Source organism: Anomalospiza imberbis, chromosome 6 (assembly GCF_031753505.1).
Source record: "Anomalospiza imberbis isolate Cuckoo-Finch-1a 21T00152 chromosome 6, ASM3175350v1, whole genome shotgun sequence".
NCBI classification, from domain to species: Eukaryota; Metazoa; Chordata; class Aves; order Passeriformes; family Viduidae; genus Anomalospiza; species Anomalospiza imberbis.
The window spans coordinates 21,664,827-21,686,889 of NC_089686.1; the positions used below are offsets into that span (position 1 = coordinate 21,664,827).

General features: G+C 42.6%; 2 long non-coding RNA genes across 2 annotated transcripts; both read left to right on the forward strand.

Annotated features, from left to right (window-relative positions):
* The first annotated feature begins 9,829 nt into the window (after positions 1–9,829).
* Positions 9,830–11,939, forward strand: LOC137475429 (uncharacterized). Its single transcript, XR_010999889.1, has 2 exons — positions 9,830–11,492; positions 11,850–11,939. It is a non-coding gene; the product is annotated as an uncharacterized lncRNA (long non-coding RNA).
* Positions 11,940–15,631: 3,692 nt separating this feature from the next.
* On the forward strand, positions 15,632–19,387 carry LOC137475428 (uncharacterized). Its single transcript, XR_010999888.1, has 2 exons — positions 15,632–16,234; positions 18,724–19,387. It is a non-coding gene; the product is annotated as an uncharacterized lncRNA (long non-coding RNA).
* The last annotated feature ends 2,676 nt before the right edge of the window (positions 19,388–22,063 follow it).

The following is a 22,063-nucleotide window of genomic DNA, read 5'->3' on the forward strand; positions in this document are numbered from 1 at the left end:
AGCACAGCCTTCCAACAAGTATTTCCACCAGTTTTGAACTCCATCCTTTCTTGCTTCTTGTATCTTATAACTCCATGGGGTCACTCCAGTTTCCATGATGTCATCCAACCCCTCACCTGCAATAAGACTCAGTCGAACTTTATTGCTTACTACCTCTTCCACTTGAATTCTGCCTCCTCTCCTTGTTTCTGAATCCTCAGATGGAGCCATGAAAATTAACCAATGACATCACAGTATGCTTCTCTGGCAAAAAATATCATGTCATACCTGCATGTCCATCAACAGGGTTGGGTAAGAATAGGAATTAATGAGAACAAAAAGAGGAAGAACTAGAGAAACATGCAATCAGAAAAGCTGGATTTAACATGAGTGAAAGATAAATCTCTCTTTAACAAAATGCTAATCTAATGCATTCACAGGAGCTACGTCTTGAAGAACTTCAGCAGCTCCTCAAAGAAGATTAAATATTATTTCCCTTTTGCCTTTGACTCCTTCAGCAACCCTGAAGTACACACACCTTGATTGCTCAAGATCATTGGCACTAGATAGGGACATTTTCTGCTATATCCACTAGTTAACACTCCAAACAATGTTGGAAACACAGACACTTTGGGAATTTGTATCTGGCATTGCGGTCTTTAGAACCAACCCCTAGCAGTCTCATGTCAAACACTTACCTGTAGCTGGCCACTTATCCACACAAGGCAGAAACCCTTCCCAGCCAATAGGAGCAGGTGGAATAAAGATATCAGTGCAGAATAACAGCATTGGGGCACAACAGAACACTCTGCCCACTCTTTCTCTCAAAAAGCAGACCCCTCAGACTGACTGCAGCACCCATCTCATGTGTGAGTTAACTGTAGATTCCCCCACAAAATTTCTTTTATCCCATAAGCTCCTGAAAGGTGTTTGCAAGCATCATGTTATAAGTAACTGATCAGTTGGGAAGCTCTCAGGATAAGGAACAACTGCTGCAACCAGTGTCTTTCTAACGGTTCAGTTATCTCATTAAAACCTTATGCACTATTTTGGATATACATGATAAAAATGGAACAGTTGTTATTTTCTCTGCTGACATGGCAGACAAACAGAATGCCTTCAAATATCATTCTATCTGTAGGGGGAAGTACTTCTCATTCACAATCAGTTGCCAATAAATGTCTTTTTTTGGCATGAATCTATAATGTGAAGATTTAAGGTGAGATGAGACAACCCAAACAGGACTCCAATAAAACTGGGGCAAGGGGGGAAAAGTCTCTTCCTGATGCTATAAAATAGTGAGGACTGGGAATTTTGTAGCTTCAACAAATTCTTCAAGGAGCCAAAAAGAGCAAAACATACAATCTTCTCACTTGGCAAGCACTATTTTTGACAAAAGCCTTTTAGCTTCTGTTTGGTGATAGGCATGGCATATCTCCAGGGCAAGCCTAGAGCATTGCTTTTGACCTTTAAAGCACTATATGCCTCTTTTTCAAAATTAATAGGTATTAGGTATTCATGCTACTTAAGCACTTTCTAAAAATCCTTCTGAGTACCTATCTAGGAAAATCCAACCCTCACCACCTTGGGTCTCATCATGTCTTTTCTCAAAGAAGGTTAAGCCAACACTGGCTCCGAGGCATAAAAGGAGGTCTATAATGAACTAGCAGCCAGGACTCTGCCCTGCACTGCTTGCAGGGCTGTGCCCTCCTGCATGTCTCCCCTCCACACCTGGTGAAAGGTTTAACCAATGCTGTGAGGCTGGCAGCAGGCATGTGTTGCCCAGTTACAGGTTCTGCACTCATGACTCACCTCTTAAGGCATATTCTTGCATTTCCTGGGCTCAGTCTAAGCTTTAAGACAGGAAAGTTGAAAAGCCAGACAAATGCATATATTCAAAAAAAGGGACAGCAAAAAAAAAAAAAAAAAAAAAAGAGCAGTTGCCCTTCTATAGCCTGGCCCCTGTGTCCCAGAGCAAATACAAACCTTGCTTTAGGGCACTATATAAATTGGTATTATAAATTCAGATGGTGCACCAGGGAGTGCCTCATTCTGTATGATTGCAGTCATTCTCAGGAGCAGTTCAGGCACTCAGCCTGCCACATGCGACTGCTGCCCCAAGGGCTGCCATTACAGATGCATTATTACAAAGCACTGCAATAAAGCATGAACTAAAACAACTTCATTGAAATGAAGATTAATACTGAACATGTGTTCACCTCCTTACACTCAGAAGGAACAGTCCAGCAAACACAAGTACCACAGTGCTGGGGCTGATGGGCTAGGGGAGCAATGTGCTGGCCAACCACCGCTATTGCTGAAGGCAAGCAATACATTTCCATAGCATCTTTTAAGTGTCCACAGATAGATTTAATGCAGCAGCTGTGAAGCAGAGAGTAAGGCAAGCAAAATATGGAGAGTGCTGAAACATGCAGAAAAGTGAGCTGTGTTTGAAGCAGAAAACAGAGAGGGGTGCTTCAAACGTAGAGAAGAAATATCATTCACTGCAGAATGATCCATGCCTTTAGTTATCACAGACTATTCAATGGATATTGATGAATATTCTCAGCACTTCAAAGTGTTGTACCCATATGAGACTTAGAGGTGAGAAAGATCATCTAAGGTGACAGTCCTTCCATTCCACTCCCAATCAGAACAAGATTATTCCCTGAGATCTATTTGTTGGTGCCATTGTCACCTCACTTAAACTCTCCTATGCCATACAGCACTCACTACCTCCCCCTTCTGATGCCCTTTGAGAGCTTCATAAATTTCACCATTGACATAAACTGAGGGCCATTATATCTATATATTTCCTGCTCAAATTAAACTCATGATCTTCTGTTATGGTTTAATAGCCCAACTTTACACTTCCTTTTCCTGATGTAGGTTTTTCACTCTTCCTTTCCTTGCAGTTATTGTAAGGTTCCTAGCAAAACTAGCTGTGACTACTGACTACATATCCCAGTGGATTCATTTCTTCGTTCTAGCAACCAAATTAGACCTGAACTTGTAGTAGTAAGGTTAAAGGGGTCTAGAATAGACACAATCCATGACCTCCAGAAGAAGTGACTTAGTCAGTTCTGGAAGTACTCCTAGATCCTTTTGAAGTTTCTGAGACATGACCCAATATGAAGGTATTGAAAGGCAGCACAACATCATCTTCTTACTAAGGGAAAAAAAAAAAAAACACATGGGGAGGGGCAGATGGCATTTCACAAGAGAAAAAAAAAAAGCATTGCTTGCTATAATACACTTCCAAAGTAACAGATTCATGATTAATCTGCATGATGGTATTTGCACTTTAAGGAAAAAGCAACAATCATCTCTGAGGGCACACCCCACAGAAGAGAGGCTCTGACCCTTGGGAATAAAGTGCATGCAAAGGCCTTTAGTTATCATTTAGCAGTGTTTAAGACCTCATAGATGATCTGTCTTTGGCATAACACCCAGATAGGCATTGTAATGAATGACACAGGTAGCTGGAAAAAAAAGAAAAGAAAAAAACCCGAAAAACAGAGTCATGCATCTCTGTATTATGGGCTGGAAGTAAATGTGGGGGAAAGCACTAATAAGAGAACAGATGCCCTCATGATTCTGGCATCTACATTGCTTTCTGCTTCTGGAATGAAAAAAGAAATTTGTCATAAAAATAAATGAACTGACATCAAATATTCAAATTTTAGGGAAAAAAAAAGGCTGAAGGCAATATGTAAATACACAGTAAACAAGCAAAAGCTCCTGTTAACAGGTTTTCTTTCCTTCCCAGGTTGACAGGCACTGCACCAATGCAACTGAGAGAGAATGAGATCTGCTGCATGCAAACGATTTCTAACAGAGCTAAAACTCTGCACTGAACATGGACAAGGAAAGGTTGGTCAGCTGCCTTTAGACAAGGCTGCCATGTCACTGCCCGTTCAAAGGCCAGCAGTGGGCTTGAATTATATTATTTCACAGCAAGGTGCCATCCATTCCTCCTTGCACTGCAATTTTATATCCCAAAAATAGAGTGGCCTTCACAGCCCTCCCACAGTGTACCTCTCACACCACCACAAATACAGCTTGATAACAGCCCATTGTCATCAATATTCTCCTGACTGAAGATGACTTAATAAAACATTCTTAGAAGCCAGTCAACAAGACTTACAATTAAAAGGGAGTCATTGTTAAGCTCCAGTGAATTATTGTTTTCTCAGTTCTCCACACTTCTACTAAACCAAACATAACACTACATCCCAGGATGGACCTATGCTATGTCTAGCTCTGAACAGAGAACTCTGTAGACTTCTAAAGGGACAGGACTTCTGTGATCTTAAAACACAACTTCAAAGACCTGCACATCTCCTAGATTTAGACCATATGTAGAAGCCAACAAAGATCCATATACTGATGGGTCAATGCCTTCATAGACCTGATTCACATCACACAGAAAGATACATGAATCCTTATGCAGGTTTCCTTGAAATGACCATTACATTTCTCTAACGAGCAGATTACTGCTGGGCAAAATGTTATTTGGATACCTGTACTCAGAGCTGGAGGCACTGAAGCTTTCTACCCATCTAATTTAGGATCAGGATTTGAACTACAATAAAATAATTGGTGTACCTGGTTAAATGATGAGGCAGTGCCTCTCAGCATTGGCCTTGAGTACACAGAAGACAGAATTCTCCTGTAGGAACTAATTCTTCAGCTGAAGGAAGAAATAGTCAGAAGAACCACTGGGTCTGCAGTTGCTACATTTCATATTACCATCCTAATAAACAAGAAGGTTTCCAACAGGCGCTAATTAACAAAGTTTTGCTTAGCCCAGCGCTGTCTCAGCAAGAGGCTCCAGGGGTTAAGTCAATGGGACTGTCATAACCCAGACACAGGCAGGTGTCAGTCAAAGATGAACTGCAGTGTCTGGAAAATACTGTGCTCCACTAGATGCAAGGAGTCACAGTGATGATATGCAGCATGCTTATGATCACCCCATGCACAGGCAAATTCATAACAGATGACTCCATCCTACCCCATGCAGCTAGAAACCACAGCTGACTGTTGAGATACTGGCCTGCAGACAGAAGACATTGATTATCTTGTCCCTTTTTGCCAGGCACAATCTGAGAACTATAGCTCAACCTGCTTGTGGTATTGCTGACCATCACTGCAGAAAGGGTCATGTCATCTCTGATTTCATCACTATATCTGCAAGAATCATGCAAAAAGTGCTGCTGCATCAGAAGTAAATTATTCTATGTTTTGTGCAATATAGAGTTTTACTGGGCATATAAGTGTAACTTCAGAAATCTCTTAAGCAAGGAAGCATTACAATCCCCTGTGTAAATACTTACTGCAAAATAGGAGGTGCCTTTTCTTGTTTTCCTTGGTTTAAGCTCCCTCCAAAGTGATGCAACGTGACTTGTGAAAAGTTATCTTATAAAGAAACAATTAATTCATACCAGCATATCAATTTAAGTTCACACTTACACATACCAGTATCACTTCTCCAGGCAGAAAATATATTAGACAAAGGACTTTCATAGCATTATCAACAGCAAAAAGGAAAGAAGCTGCATCAGATACCAGCACTGACAGAGAATTGAGGTCATCTCCCAGGCTTTGTCTCCTACCTCTGGAAGAAACCATGGTTTGGTGTCAAGCTGAAATGACTGAGAGATGGAACTTGACAGTCCAGACACCTGCAGTCATGTCTATAAGCCAGTCTCTTTCTTCATACCTCATCCAATTTCAACTTGAAAAGCCCCTCTCCCACAACCTTTCATATCTTTTACAAAGATTAACTAATTAACACTAAAAATACCTACTATAAACAAAAATAATGGAAGGGTGTACATGAAATATCTTGAGGAGATAGACGAGTTACTGCCCTGACAGCATTTTTTTTTTTTAGGTTGGGGTTTTTTTTTTCAAATTTTTGAAGACAGAAATCTGGCTAAATCCCATCTTTAAAGACATTCCATATTAACAAAGTTTCCCTACTGTAAACCATTCAGAATTACTCTTTTCTTCTCCCTCTGTGTCAGGAAAAAAAGAAAAAAAAGCCTCTTGCAAGGGGTTATGATGCATCTTTAATGACAGAGCTGGGAGAAGTGCCTGCCATACAAAGAAGCTAATCAGTCAATCAAGAGCCAGCTCACCAGACAGAAGCCGTCAGTGCCTAACTGCTCTGTCTCCACCTGTCCAGGGAAACAACAAAACACCATGGTACATGCCTGACAATTGAGTGCAAAATAGCACACGTATTTATCTATTTTTAAGCATCAAAGGGGCAAGTTTTTGCTTCAAAATAACATTTTCAGGAATAGCAAACGTAGCACCACACATGTACCGGTGGGCATTTGAAATAAGGCTAGTGACTTTCTTTCTTTTTGAAAACAGCAGCAATCCTTAAGAAACAGAAGGGCAGTAGGTGAGAATTGCTATAATTAGGCTAGCTGGAAAATCTTCTGCCATGAGCTTGGCAGTCTAGATCAGTTAAGTGAAGAATTGTAGCTTGAAGAAGGAAATACATCTCTTAAAACCAAAACGGAAGGGCTATAGAAGCTGTATGGTTTTGTGTCAGTGGGAGCATAAAAGTCATAATTTTTATTTCCTGGGTTCAATATTGGCTGAGACAAACCACAATATCCTTGCCTGCCTCAGTTTACCCAGCTAGACAAGGATAATGAAGCCTACCTACGTTGTAAAGGAATGATTGATTTTGCAGCTGACTTCATTAATATTCACAAAGTGCGTGGAAACCCTTGCATGAAAAATGCTGCCCAAGTACTGACTGTTAAAGCTGCCATTTTGCTGAGTGCTCTTGTGAAAAAACTTCGATATTTTTTTTATTATTATCTTTTTTAACAATTCTCTGCAGACGTGTAAGTGTTTGGGAAGTGCTTGGCATACAAAGACTTTATAAAAGCAGCAAGTGGCTTGAGACAAGCCGCTCGCTGTCGCGCGGCGGCGGGAGGGCGATGGCGCGGCGCTGCCCGCGGCCGGTGCCGCTCTCCGCGGTGCTGAACGCGGCGGGCGCTGCCCCGCCGCCGCCGCTCCGGCCCGGCCGGGCGGGCCCTCACCTGCGCCCTCCCCGCGCACGGAACTCGCTGGCCCCGAGAGGCGGGCTGGGCTGCACGGCTGCAACGCCAGTCACTGCAGCGTCCTTGGACTATTGCAACACACAAACCTGAGCTTCGAGTCTAGATCCTGTTGCCCTTGCTTACTGGCCTGACGGCTTCCCGATGAGAGGTGGCTCAGGTCACAAGTGATCTGTGATTTCACAGTATGAGCACCTTTCCTATGTTTTAGTCACGGAGAGGTCTGTGCATGCAATGGGTCTAAACCCTTCTGTGTACAGAAGTCTTCTGTGGAGCACTCTGAACTCAGATTTCTGCACCCTGAAGCATGACCTGACTTAAAGCAGTCTGTCGTTCATCTATTCCTTTGACAGGGAAAGGCAAGAGGAATAGTTACAGGCTAAAGATTACAAAATAAATAAATTAAATATTACTCAGAGGGCAACCTGTCTGCAGCTTACCTGTCTTTATCTTTTTATTCTGGGTCACCACCTATCTAGTTATTTTTATGCTGACAGGGGCCTTGGCCAGCAGCAAGCCTCAGAGCACTGTGCAGCTGTTCTGCGGGAAATACTCTAAAAAACTGGGGGAAAACACATCTGTCATGGTTTAACCCCAGCCAGCAACCAGGCACCACACAGCCACTTGCTGTGGTCCCAGTATCTCCTGTATCCCCAACTTCCTCACCAGCTGAGCAGTACAGAAATCAGAAAAGCCCTTGGCTCTGTGTAAACTCTGCTCAGCAATAACAAAAACATTTCTCTATTATCAGAAACATCCCTCTATTATCAACCCTGTGTTCAGCACAAATCCAAAACACAGCCCCATACCAGCCACTGTGAAGATCATTTACTCCAGTCCAAACCAGCACATCTTATCTCTTTCATCAAAAGCAACACTTTAATGAAAGGAAGCACAGGTTTTCCATGTGCACTCCACTGGTAGGGCTCACATAACAGGAAACCTTACCTGATCAGGGAATCCTACTGTCAGCCAGAAGGAAGAGGGAACAGGCCAGCTGCCTAACGTACAATATGCAGGAACAAACTTGATATTTTGTTCATGAAATATACAGCGATTGGGCCCTCATTCTGCACTCATCATGAGTAAAGACAGCAGTGAGGGGAAATGCCCTGTTTTCCACTTGGTCTTTTGAGGTTCATTAAATTACCCATTGTCTTCTAACCTGGATGTTTATGCCCTTCCCTTGTGAAAGAGGACAACAACTAAAACTGTGATCCCCAATGCAAGGAACAAACCAAACTGACCCAATCTTATACTTCTCTCAGGGACCATTTCTAGGTGTGAAAAGGCAGCTGGGAAAATATTTCTCAGAGTCACAGATATATATTAGACTAAATTAATTCATGTTTTTAAGGCTCAGATATTACAAGAATGCAAGTCATAGAAAAAGCTTATTAAAAAATTAAATAAAGGGTCCTAAGTGCCTACCTCTAATCTTCAAAACTCTCAGGATGGGGAAGAGAGATAAGTAAACCCATGCTTGCTCTGAGGGTTAACTCACTGTCATGGCTAAAATCCAAATTGAGTAATTACATTCTGTCTCCTGAGTGTGCCCTTGAAGTTTCTGCTAAGCATGTGACTTCCCTTCACTTCCTGTTGCCAAGTTTTGTTACGTGTGCCTAAGTATCATCTGCACCCACCCATATGACCTGACACACTGCAGGAAGAGGAAAGTTTTGTTCATTCCCCACCCTGCAATTTTTTGATGAAAAGTCTTGTTGCATTATCATACCTCATGTGAGTTCCAAAGGCATTTTGCTGGGGCTGCTTCACTATTAGCAGCAATACTATATTTACTCCACAGCACATTTTATAAATACCTTTTCCCAGTGACAGCTATACTAGGAGTGTGCCAAGCCTCTAATATCCACAGCACAGCTCTTTATACTGCCTTATTTAACAGATGCTGAAAAGGCTGAGAACATGCTGGCTGTTTGTTTTCAGCATGGGGTTTAAAGTTTGGCATTAGAGTCATTCCCTGTACTACAGCAAGGGCCTTTAAAAACCCCAACAAAAATCTCCTTGTGATACTAACAAAGCCATGAATTGTCTCTTGAAGACACTTTTATACATCTCTTTATTGTATATTTACTTAGGCTTCCTTCTTTACAGCACATTTTTTCCTAACAGGAAATATGTTTTATTCCCCTACAACATTACTCCAGAGAAGCCAGGATGAAGCCAGAAGCAGCAAAGGCAGTATCTACTTCTCACAGTCTGCTTGATTTTTCTGGAATTCTTCCTAACATTAGAAATGCTGGGAAGGAGATGCCATTGGGACAGAAAGGAAATTTAAAAAAAAAACACACACACAAAAAACCCCAAACAAACAAACAAAAACCCCAAACAAGTAAACAAAAAAACCCACCCACATGAACTTGCTTCCCCAACAAGATCTTACATCCTAAAGATATACAAGCACCTTATTCAAACTGAAAGAGATTACCATTAGCCACTTGAATATTCAAAAGTCTGGTCCCCCAAGTCTCTATTCTCTTTTTTACTTGGCATCTTGGACCCTGCTAGCCAAGATACAGAATCATCTTATAAAACCAAGAGATTCACAGGCAGAAGGCTTCCAAAAGATCCCAAAATGCACACATCCAAACAGACTACCTGTATTTCCTGGAAGCTGCAAAACAAGAGAACTTAATTCTGAAGTTAAATCAATGGTTTGATAATTACAAATTATTACCAAAATTATTACCTAGGTTTGATTTTTTCAGTTTTTTTGTTTGTTTGTTTTGGGTTTTTTTGGTTTTGTTTTTTAATCTAATATCAACCAGCAAGTGGGAAAGGTAGATTTTCAGTATCCGAAAAAAATAATAAAAATAATGAAGTCTACTTCTTATAAATGTTTTCCATCTACATCGTAAGTAACCTCCATTAACAGAGAAGAGGTCTGTTGTAACATGACATTCCAAAGTGCTAAAACCATGAAGCTCCATTTAGCTTTAATAAAACTGTGGAGAATAAACCAAAAATTAGACCAGAGCTGCCTGATACTATTTAGCTATACTGGGGGCGAGGAATTGCCTTCACCCATACCTGAAAAAGGCCAACTGCCATGTAACTTGGCATCCCAAATCAATTCAAGGTTGAGCTCATGCTCTGGCTACACAGAAGGATGCTCAATGCTCACCTGCTCTTGAAGGAGCAAGATGAGAAAGGCACTTGAAATCCAGCCTTCTGAACACTGGCAGAGCAACAGCTGCAAAATACCAGTCAAAAAGTTGGAATTAGTTGCAGGAACAGCTACAAAGGAAGGGGCAGCTAGTCCTCTGCTTTGAAGTCTTGGAAGTTTCCAGCTGAAACCAGACACGGGAGGCACTGTCTGGACTGTTAAGTGTCTATGGTATGCACTTAGTGACTAACCAGTCAAGAGACACATAGGCAGCTGACTCCAACACCTCAACAGCAATTCTACTCCTCTGAATTGCACCTACTTTTTTAATAACTTCACTCCAAGGTCAAGATATATGTGTATGTGATCCAGACATACAGCTGTCACCTGTAAAAATGAAAGCCATCTCCTTAGAGAACACTGGAAATGTCCCATGCAGTTGAAGTCCTTTGGCAGTGAGGATAGAAATGTTCAACTGTTCTAGAACAATAAATCACAATGACAACACAGACTGACATGGAACATTTCCTCTCCAAGAGGGCATTTTTATGCTTTGCACCTTTTCCTCCTATTTGTGATACAACCCACATTCTGTAATCTCAGTAAATGACCATTTTCCATGCTTGACTCAGGCTAGCTACAGAAATGAAAAGGCAGAAGCATCACAAAAAAAGTGACATAAGTGAATGAGCCATCTGATGACTACTTACTAAAAGAGACATAGGAACCTCGTGTTCCCCCCACCCTCCAGTTTGTCATTGTAATAAAGGCTAGGATACTGAGGTCATAGCACTGCACACTCAGAGGATTGATGTAAATCCCTGCAAGACATCATACACTCTCTTCATACAGGACAGCTCTCTAGCTAGTTGAAATGGGCTTCATCCTTGCTTTGGTTCCCTATGCTGTCTCATCTCCTCATTGGACTTTGCTTTGCCTCAGTGAACTTCCATTGTTCACAGCAGAACATGAAGGTTGATGAATTTATCCTCACATTACTCTCTGGAAGGCAGAGAAGTGTCAACTTCTCATCTGCAAAAGGGTGATAATTAAATGCTGAGAGAATAAATGACTCGCACAAGGTCACTTGGGAAGTATGTGGCAGAACTGAAAATTAAATGCATATCTCCAGAGCTGCAGGTCAAGGCCCAGAACACAAAATCTTTCTGCCCTAGTGGCACAGTGAAGATCAGGTTCCCAGCATACCATAAGACCCTCTGTAGGAATGTGTGTCACTGCTACTGACACATCTTACATGTTGTTTATCTGTAGGAAGAATTTGACACATTTCAAAGAATCAGGTAAGTATCAAAGATTAACCAAAGAGGAAAGCAACACTACCTGAAGAGTTATGAAAGGCCTTTTCAACATCTTGTATAAGGCAAATATGCCCCTATAGCTTTCTCTTGGGCTTACTACTAGACCAGGGCAAAAGCTGACATCAACACCATATTTAATGTCTAGAAATCATAAAATGCAACCATGGATTTATCTTTGCAATTTAACATAAGACTTGTTACCAGATTAAAGATTTTGGTAGTGCTACAGGTAGTGTCAATAGTTTAATAACTATTTATCTGCACCTACACATATTATTTGCTATGTAAACTTCTGCTAAACACACTCTTTCACTCTGCCTTCTCTTCTTTCATTTGCAGATGTTTCCAGCAGATATATGTGACCAGATTTCATCCAATATGTGTAACAGGTTTCCTTCATAGTGCTCCCTAAAATGCTTTTAGCTCTCAGGCTTTCAAAAGGAAATGAGGGACTGGAACAGGGTGCCCAGAGAAGTTGTGCATGCCCCATGTCTGGAAGTGTTCAAGGCCAGGTTGGACAGGACTTTAAGCAACCTGATTTATTGGAAGGCATCTCTGCCCATGGCAGGGGGTTGGAATGAGATGATTTTTGAGGTCCCTTCTGATCCAAATCATTCTATGATCTTAACTAGTATGCGGGTCCTCCATCTGCTGCATTTTGAAGCTGGGAGTGACACAGCATTGTCTCTGCAGGGGAAATGGAGGGGTCCTGTAAGCCATAAAGCCTTCTTAAGAAACCAGCAAGGTATGAGGAAGATGCCTGGGAAGCAGCACAGAGCTGAGCTGTTAGGGAAGTTATACTGAGTGGCAGGGCAGGGAGGTACTTCTGGAAGTACTAAGAGAGGAGCACGTAAAAAAGTGGAGAGCTGAGAGAGGAAGAAACTGGAGACCTGAACCAGCTGGATACCAGCCCCATCTTTGATTTCATAACAATCAGGCAAATCATAACAGTATTCTGTAATTCTTCAACTCTTGGTACTTCTTTTTAAGAGGTATCAGCACCACATTGGATTCTAGTGACTCTGCTCATCACTAATCCCACGTGTTTGCCTCAGCTCTGTGATGATTCCTCCTCATGTCTAATGCATGTTGCTACACTGCTTTGGTGCTGTCTGAACTCTCTGTGAAGTCCCAGAGTGGCCTTTGTTCTTAATGTGTGCACAGAAGAAAGCAGATGGGTAAAGCTTAATTCTGACAATAATAATAATAATAATAATAATAATAATAATAATAATAATAATAATAATTAATAATAGGGGTATTAATAACAAATCAGATGCATTCATCACAGTTCTGAAAAGTTGCTACTTATTTAGTCAAATTTGTGCTTGTATTCAAAAACTCAATTACAAATTTGTGACATTAATTCCCTGCTTCACTTGGACAGCTCAGCTTTCCATATTGCAGTCTAGTTTCCACATAATTCCGTGGTGTTTCATCAAAAATATTTGGAAATAGTCTAACTATAATATTTTCTTTCAAGGCACATTTCACCATCAAAATAAGTTCATATTTGTTTTCCATTTTTTAAAAGTAATATAAGTATTCATGGTCAGAAGTAGTATTTGGAGTAGAGAAAAAGATCAAATGGCTATAAATTATAGCCCAAAGGGAGTTAATGACTGTACGCTTTTTTTCTAGTAAAGTATTGAGAAAAAAATTCACTGTGAAAAAAAAAATTCTGAAATAACTAGGAGAAAAAAACAATGAAACATGTTTTTATGTTTCGCAACTTTTTTTTTTTTTTTTTTAAGTTTTTCTTAAGCAAAAGCATTACTCTTAAGCTGGTCAGTATAGCGTGTCATCAAATAACACCTTTGGAATTACAACAAGTTAGGATTATCCAAAGGCTTATTTCAACCTAAAGAACACCCCCAGATGAGACATCCAACTGTTCCATATCAGAAGCCAACTTTACCCTCAACTCTTATGGCAATATTGCAGAGTATCCATAGAAAAATCTGTTCTACTGCCAGCAAAGAGAAAATGCTGCTGCCCTGTCTTGCTCTTGCATTCACATATGAATTTCGGTTTTAAAAACAACCCAAACCATCTAGAAAAAAACTTAAAGTCAACATCCTAAAGCCTTTCTTGCCCCATTCTTGGAGGATGTGTATGCCGGTACATAAGAATAATCTTGAACATTTTTTTATTAATATCTCAGCAATACAACACTGTATCCCTGTCGGGTCTAGCTAACCACTGCCCACTGATTCCAACTGATTACATGAATTTACAGTGCCTATGCAGAGATAGCTTTGTAGATCTAATACTCCAGAACTGCCAATGGCCCAAAGCTGAGCAGTGGATTTGTCTGCTAGAGCCAAAGCTCCACACCCCCTTTACAGCCAATACCTCTTCTAATGAAAAAGGGAAGGCTCACCAGGCTGGTATCACTAGGAGACTCACCCCCTCCTTAACAAATATTTATGTCCTTCTTTCTCTTCCAAATCCACTGCTCTTAGCCCTAAGAGGAAAATTTCAGTAGGGCACCATGAAATAGCTATCCAAAACAAATAGAAAACGATAAACCCCATAAAATTTGAGCAGCAGCTAGGTCAGGATTACTAACTTTCATTGAAGAAAACTAAAATTACTTTCAGTATTAATAGGGCAACTATGGGACTAAGGACCATTGACAAGGGCTCAGGTACAGCAGATCTCTGTACACAAGCTTCAGATGACAGTTCTGGTTGCCCCACTGCCAACACTACCCTAGTGGATCTTACAGCCAGGGCTGACAATAAAACAGGACAACTGTCCCTCCAGGCTGCCACTCTGTCCTCTGAGCAACACTACACACACTGTAATGGGGCAGCATAACCATTATCAGGAAGGAGCTGAGGGGCAGGGCTGAATGCAGACATAAGCTGCCCGAGAGCCCTCGTGGTACTGGGCAATGCAGTGTCCTACTCAGCTCAGAAAGGAGCATTCCCAAGCGCGTGCAGCAGACCCAGAATGCCCTCCCACAGCAGTCTGCATGGAGGCACAGATTTTGCACCCATGAATATACTTAAAACGTGATAAAAGACGGAGGGAGATGCTGCATGGGGGGAAATGAAGTCACATTTACATGGAACAATAGTTTGAGGGGTCCCACAGGGTCACGTGCATCATTTTCAACCTGGCAACCCTAAACATGCAAGGCATTGGATGACTAAGACACAAAATTAGACACATAAAAATGATTAACTTTCAAACCCTGGGGGTTTCTCCCTTTGATAGAAACATTTCTTCCCATTGCTGCAACTTCATCAACTTTGCTTTTGAGTGAAGCAAATTTTGATGACTCCAGCGGAAGAACACCGAACCTTGGATGGGAGTCAGAGCTTTGACATCAAAATCAGCAATGCCCCTGCAAAATGAGGTGCAACTGAGAAGCACAAGCACAGTCACAGATCTCTTCTGTTCTGTAATTTTGCCTTCAGCATGTTCACCCTTCCCAGAGAGGAGTGAAAGGACACAATGATGGCTTCACCACACCTTTGCTGGGATTGGCAGTCACGCTACGTGAATGCATGATCCCTCAGACCCTGTTCCCTGCCCCACACCTCACTTTCCTTTCTCAGTTTCCACACAAGTATTTCTCAGCTCTCACCACTTTCCTGAAGGATCATCCCTCTCACTAGGCCCAGCTTGTCACCTTTTGTTTATACACACAGTCAGGTCTTCCCTCTCCAGCTTTGCTTCTAGATCTGCCACATTTAGAGAGTCACCCTGACCTACTTAGGTTCCCTGACCTAGTTATAGCAGAAATACCAATTCTAAACACTTAAGAAAAAAAGGCAGAAGAAGGAGAGAAATAATATTATTATGTTTTGAAATAAAAACAAATCCACCAGCCCAGGGCTGCTGAGTTATTTCAGCTCTGACCATTCCCCCAGGGAAGCAAAAGCAGCAGATCACTTGATATTTCAATGCCAGTGGGACCACAGAGAATTCAAACCAAGACATCACCTGGAAAGATGGTCTGTAGTCTCTTGCTATTATCCAATTTTCTGTTTTTGATCCCAGCCTCATTCTGTCCAACTTTACTCACCCACAGCTTGTCTTGACCTCCACACAGGTATTTCACAGAAAATCCAGTTTTGCCCACTGCTCTCACCAGCCCTCCTCCTATTGGCTCAAGAACAGCATTTCTACAGCTGGGATTCATTTAGAAATCAAGCAGTGCTTTGCATCTGTTTGTATCACCGCCTCTGCCCTTTTATTCTACTTCAGCTACTGTCACAGCTGTCTTCTCCTGCAAACTGCGTTATTCACTCACCTTGCTTCTCCACCTGGCTTGGTGTTGCAGTGCTGTCACACCTTTTCTTTACCAGCTCTGGAAAGAAATGGTGTCAGCAGAGCCAGCACTGACACATAAACCCGACTAGAAATAGCAGATATTCTTCAGAACTAGACAGGAGTCTCGGGGTTAGCAATGCCCATTCACTTGTGTTCTGTGTACTGTGCTCATGACTTAGCAGCCAGGAACCACTGCTCTGTGACAGCTGGCTCTGTGATTCACTTCCAGCTAGGCTTTTGTTTTAGTCACAGTTAATAGATTTCTCTGTAGTGTTTGTATTTTAGGAATTATATTAGCCCTTTAGTTGCTTGGATGAGTTCATTAAATCAAATCATGTCTTTTTACAGCTGACACTTGTGGTCCTGACCCACCCTGTATAAGGCCAGTGGCCTGGTTGACACTAAAAGCAGCCTGCTCTGCACCCTGAGCTCACAAGGTACTCCCACCACCATTGCTTCAAATCCTGCCAAATATTCCAGCAGAGGCTCTCCCTCCATTGTCAAAGTCCCATCAAAAAAAATGTAGCTGAGTGCATTGTAGCCCTCCCACAATTCCACCAGATATGTTTATTCAGACATGACAGTGTAGTCATTCTGCATTTATTTACTGTGATTTTGTACCTGTTTGCCAGCTTCAACATAAACCACGGGTTTTGGCTATTGATTTCCTGGGTTATGCACTAATCTGCTGAGCAAACTGCTCTGGAAATTTACCGCAGAACCCCCAAATACCTATGTTGTCATCAGCCACTGCCTGCTAAATGTGCACTTGTAGATACATTAAACTGCAGTTTCAGCTCCTGCATTTTCTTTACTCATGATTTCTCCGGTCTGTCCCTCTACCTGTTGGTTTTATACTCCTCATTGTACTGTATCTACATTTACGTCTGGTCCTACAAAGGCAGTGCACACCCACAGTCAATTCAACCACCCTTGGTTTTGACTAAAGGCATCACTTGCTGTTAAGATCCAATTTTTGAAATTATTACAGAGATGCCTCTGCCCAAATTAAAGGCTAAACAAGACCACATGCCAAAGTTAATAGTAAGGATTTTATTTAACAGTAAATGTGAAGTAGACAGATAGAAATAGAAAAGGGGGAGAAGGGGAGAAAAAGGGGAGAAAGAGAGAGAGACAGATTAAGTAAGAAGATATCACAACTCTGTGGGCCCAGTGGCATCCTGTTGGTCCTCTTGTTCAGTCTTCTCAGTGGTGAGGGTCCCACAAAACACAAGAGTTCTATGGATTAATATAGTCCAGGTATATGTGGGAACACCCCGGCACTTACCCTGCAGGGGGGAGTTTTACACCGTCTCTTGCAACCAACTCTGGATCTGTTGCAACACTTTGGATCATGTACAGTCCTCTGGTGGAATGCCTCAGAAATTAGTCTGGGGGCATTTTGGGGGTCTTTGATGGTTTATGACACCTTTTAAATCACAACAGCTGTCTCTCACGAGTGTCCCGTGTGAATGTGTCCTTTCCAGGGGCAGGACAGGGAGTTTTACAACTGCACCTTGCACCCATTTGTGCAAGGGAGGATTCTCCACAAGGTCTCCTTCTTATCTGGCTTGTAACCTCTGGTGGTGGGTGCTCAGCCCCTCTGTCTTATCCTGACCAGAGATTACACCATCACACACCCAAAAACTCTTCTCCCTCAACTGAGGGAGAGTATGCAAACCTAGCCTCAGCAAATACATGGTCTCCCCCTGCCAAATCTAGCTGGAGCTGATTGTCAGCACAGATGCTGAGTTTGGCTTTCCTTGTGGATGTATCCTCTTCCCCCAGCCTTGTTTACTTGTCCCATCAGGTGGCTTAACTCATAGTCCAAATTCCCATCAGAAGGCATATTTTTGGGGGTGGGCTTCAGTGGTCACAGATCAGCAGTTGCTTCTTTGCAGTTTGGTACAATGGGCAAAGTTCCACTGTGATTTAAAAAATGTTTGAGCCATTACCCATTTCAGTATCTCACAGTGGCCTCTCTGCTCTTTCCCCCACACAAGTTTGTTCTCCCAGCCTATATCAGCATCAGCAAGCCCAGGCACAGGCCTCCACACCATTCTGATAATGCCTCTGTCCTCTGACCTGCATGTTTAGTCAGAACAAAATTGAATTCTTCCAGCATGCAGAATTGACAAGTAGAGTCTGCAATTTCAACAAATCTTGAATCCTGAATACACAGAGAAAGTGCCTTATGCCACAGGCAGGAACATCCTGTGTTAGCATCACCCCATTACCTCCATTTATAGACTGCCAAAAAGGGGTAAAATGAGTGGAAAAGGACAAAGCTGTGCCTGCACAAAGTATGTGCAGAGGATCCTTGCCAGCTTCTCAAGACAATATAAACCCAAGGAATTAAGACAATTCCAGACATGCTAATTACATTTGCCTTTGCAATTTCTGATGGGATTTTCAGATGTCTCTAAGCATTCTCTACCTGGCATGTGTCAGCCACACTTCACTGCTGTTTTTATGTTATTAATATTGACAGCCACTCAGTTTAAACGCAGGTTAGGTTTGAAATCCTGTCTGTTTGCTTATCTCTGCCTTTTGATCTTGTTTGTTTCCATTCATTATAAAGAAATCCTTCTCTCCATAAAGCCCCTTTGAATGCCTCAGCAAACATGCAAACACAGTGTGCTAAATGGATTAACTGGGAGGTACTGGGGTCTGAAGCTTGCCCGAATAGATGCTCCTGGATCAATCAGCTCTGCATACCAACTAATGGTCTACGTTCCTCTAATGGTGTGAGATCTTTCTTTTGTGGAGTTCAGAACAGGTCTAGTGACATGCTGGATACAACTCCATGTGATTGGAAACAAGCCATACACGATTCAGTGTGTTTAATGAGGTTCTGGTAATGAGCACTGACTGCCTAGGAGCACGGGAACAGAATAACTAAACTGAAGCTTTTGAATCTTTGTAGAAGAGACATCTTAAAGCTGTCACAAGAAGAGGGGACTCCTCTAACAAAAAAGATGGGTGTGAGCATAGGAAAACACAGGTGATGGTCTGTGAGCTCGAGAAGGAGCTGCAAAACACAGGAAGCCCAGCCATGATTACTCATCAGATCCTAGCATTTCCTAGCTTTGACATAAGGTAAGGTTGCAGAGGAAGGATACGAAGAAATCAGTTACTTGTACTTTGCACAAGTAGTAGTTGATGACGTGTGTGATCAGAACAGGCAATGTGACCTTGTATTTCAAAGGCAACCAGGACAGACATAAAGAACCTTGGACTGCACCTCCAACCTTGATAAGCCATTTTGATCATTCTTGAAGTTCTCCTTCTCTTGCATATTAATGTCTTGATGAAAAGTGACAGGCTGCCTGATGAACGAAAGCAGACGAGCAGATCCCAGGAGAGCAGAAGGAAAATGCCTGTTAACTTCCATGTTAAATTTGGGGGTAAAATCCCATCCAAAAAAGAAGTGTTCATTACTGTCCACTCATAGAGGTATTTTGATGTCATGGGCAAAATTAGATTACTGACTTGGGGGGTTTTCAACCAATTTAATTTACTGTCAACGAACAAAGTTCTAACTATCAATTCTGGTACTGAGACAAATAAATGAGCACACAGGGAAAGCAGTCCTTGCCTCTGCCAAGACTCTCTTCCCTACTTTTTTCTCCCCAGTCCCTCCCCACACATTATACGCCGTTCCTCTGACTGCCCCTGAGCGCAAGAGCAACGCAGGAGAACGGGGGCAGTGCCTGCGCCTCCTCCGACTCAGCTGCCGCCCCAGCCCAGCCCGCCCGACCCGGCTCAGCTGCTGCTCCGCTCCAACGCGACCTTGGACTCTTCCTTGGTCTCCTCTGCTGCTCTGACCTTGGTCCCTGAGCATGGCACTTGCCGGCCTTTCCAAAAAAAGCTGTGACGGAGATGCCGCAGGCTGCCCAGGAGGCCAAACCCTCGTCCTGCGCTGGGCTCTCGCAGCGGCCGAGCCCGGCCGTGCCCTGAGCCCGCAGCACCGGGACACGCTGCCCTTCCCCTCCCGCCGCTCCGGGAAGGGAAAGCTGCCAGCTTCCCAGGGAAAGCTGCTGTCCCCCCCAGAGCCGCTCCCCTCACAGAACTGCAAAAGCCCCGGTCCCCGCGCCCGCCGCCGCGAGTGGCAGTGCCAGCGAAGTCAGGAGCTCCTGCTTTGACTGATACATACGTTTTCTGCCTATTGTACATATGCATTGGTTTTCAGGGAGAAAAGCATTTTTTGCTTTTAGCACACTTAGGAGTTTAAATAAAAACAAATATATCTATATTGACTGTAGTTATTATGCTTGGTTTCATACAGAGTAAGTGCTTCAAACAAAAATAGATTGGTTGGAGTGAATGCGCATCAGTTCCAATAATAACACAGGCAGCTTCAAGAAGCATATAAGTTTCATTTAATGTGCACTGGGCTTTCAAAGAAGAGGCAAGAAACATTGGGTTAGAACAGCTTTTAGTCTACATTTTCTGTCTAAAGGCTTCTGCATTTACCAAATTTCTGAAATAGAATGGAAGTCCATAAACAAGTGGAGAGAGGCGTTTGTTTAGGAGGCCAGAGTGCTGTTACAGAGGGAGGAAGTGATATACAACAAAACATGATCCTGAGGTAGAATTTCCCAACTACAGTATCTCTTCACAGTTATCCCCCTATGTGTGGGATTATCTCCCCACAAAATGACTGGGCTTCAAACTGGAGCAAAAAAACCCTTAGTATAGCAAAGAGCTGCAGGTTTTGAGAAAACTGCACTAGCTGAGGGCCAGTTTTCAAAGGGAAAATTAAGAACAAATATGAACTGGGAGCTTAACCATTTTCTTGGGTCTAGGCCATATCCCTCGAGAAATGCTAGAGACAACTAGGAGAGGGGTGCCTTGGGCAGGATGCAGACAGGCTTTCTGCCCCTGGTGTTATGAATCCAGCAGCTACTACAGTCATAATAGCTCCACGTTAGATAAACACAAAAGGAAAAGACATCTTTTTAAGATATCAGATGTTCTTTTGAAAACATCGGGGAAACAATCTAAGAGGCAGTGATTCATTTCCAGGAATGGATGTTGATGGTGAAGGGATCAGTTAAATCCAACACATCTGCTTCCCAAGATTATAAGACAGAACAAAGCTGGGACTGTAATTCAAGAGTGAATATTGAAAAGTGACTTGTTAGATCCATGCTAACTCACAAGAGACCTAAAGCAATGGATTTATACCCCAGACTCAAGTCATGATGGAGGTGTGTGGTGTTCTTGCCCTAGGTAGTGCAAGACATTTATCTGTGGGCCATTTGGGAGGCACCAAAAAATAAGGCCATTATTTCATAGTCTTTGAGTCTATATGTTTTACCAATTTCCCTCTCCATTCTTCAGATTTCTTCAGAGTCCTTCAGAAAGCTGGACACTGCCTGTGCATTGGAACCCCCTGCTTCAAGTACCCACTCACACCTGATGGTAATGAAAGATTTCTCATGGGATGAGAAACATGCTAGAGGAGAACGCTCTCATTGTGCCTTTAGGATGGGCCTTTGAGGTAAAGGATGGGATCCCATCTTCCACAAAAGCTCCTGGAAGTTCCCAGCTCCGAGGCCATCTGTTTCCCATGGGACCATCTGTTCCCAGTGAGCAACACCCCAGGAGAGTGTGTTTATCAAGACTAGCAGGTTGAAGTTTGGCAGGATCTGCAAGTAAGCAATAGGAGGCCTTTAAATGCAGACTTTCTATTTGCAGTATGTGAAGCCTGCATGTGTACATTTCCTCCAACTACCCATATACCACAGGGGAAAGCATTCAAAAACAGGATCCAAAAATAGAAGAAATTGTGTGACTCACAGCATTGCCACTGGGAGTTGTATGCTCAGCACAAATCCCAGGCAAAGCAGCTTTAGGTGCCAGGCACCCTATGCACTCAGAGCTGCAGGTGGCCCCAAAGGAAAACCAACACTGTACACATATAACATACATGGTGTGCTAAAGACACCTCACTCAACAGTGCTCTTCCCTTCAGATGGGCGCTGTTCCAAAACCACACTCAGAGGGTTTGGTTCTGCTGGCTTTGTGGGTCTTTGGTGAGAAACAGCTGAGAAGACCAGCTTCCTCTGGTGTGCAAAGCACAGGCCTGGCTGCCTACACAGATTACAGCATGACACATAAATAAAGAAGTATTAACACCACTGTCATTGGCCACATTTCTATTTCCCTAGGATTTTCAGCTAAGAAAGTTATGCTTTACTTCTGCTCTTAAAAGCATTGTGTTCAACATCATCATGGTCCTTCCACAAGATGTGCATATT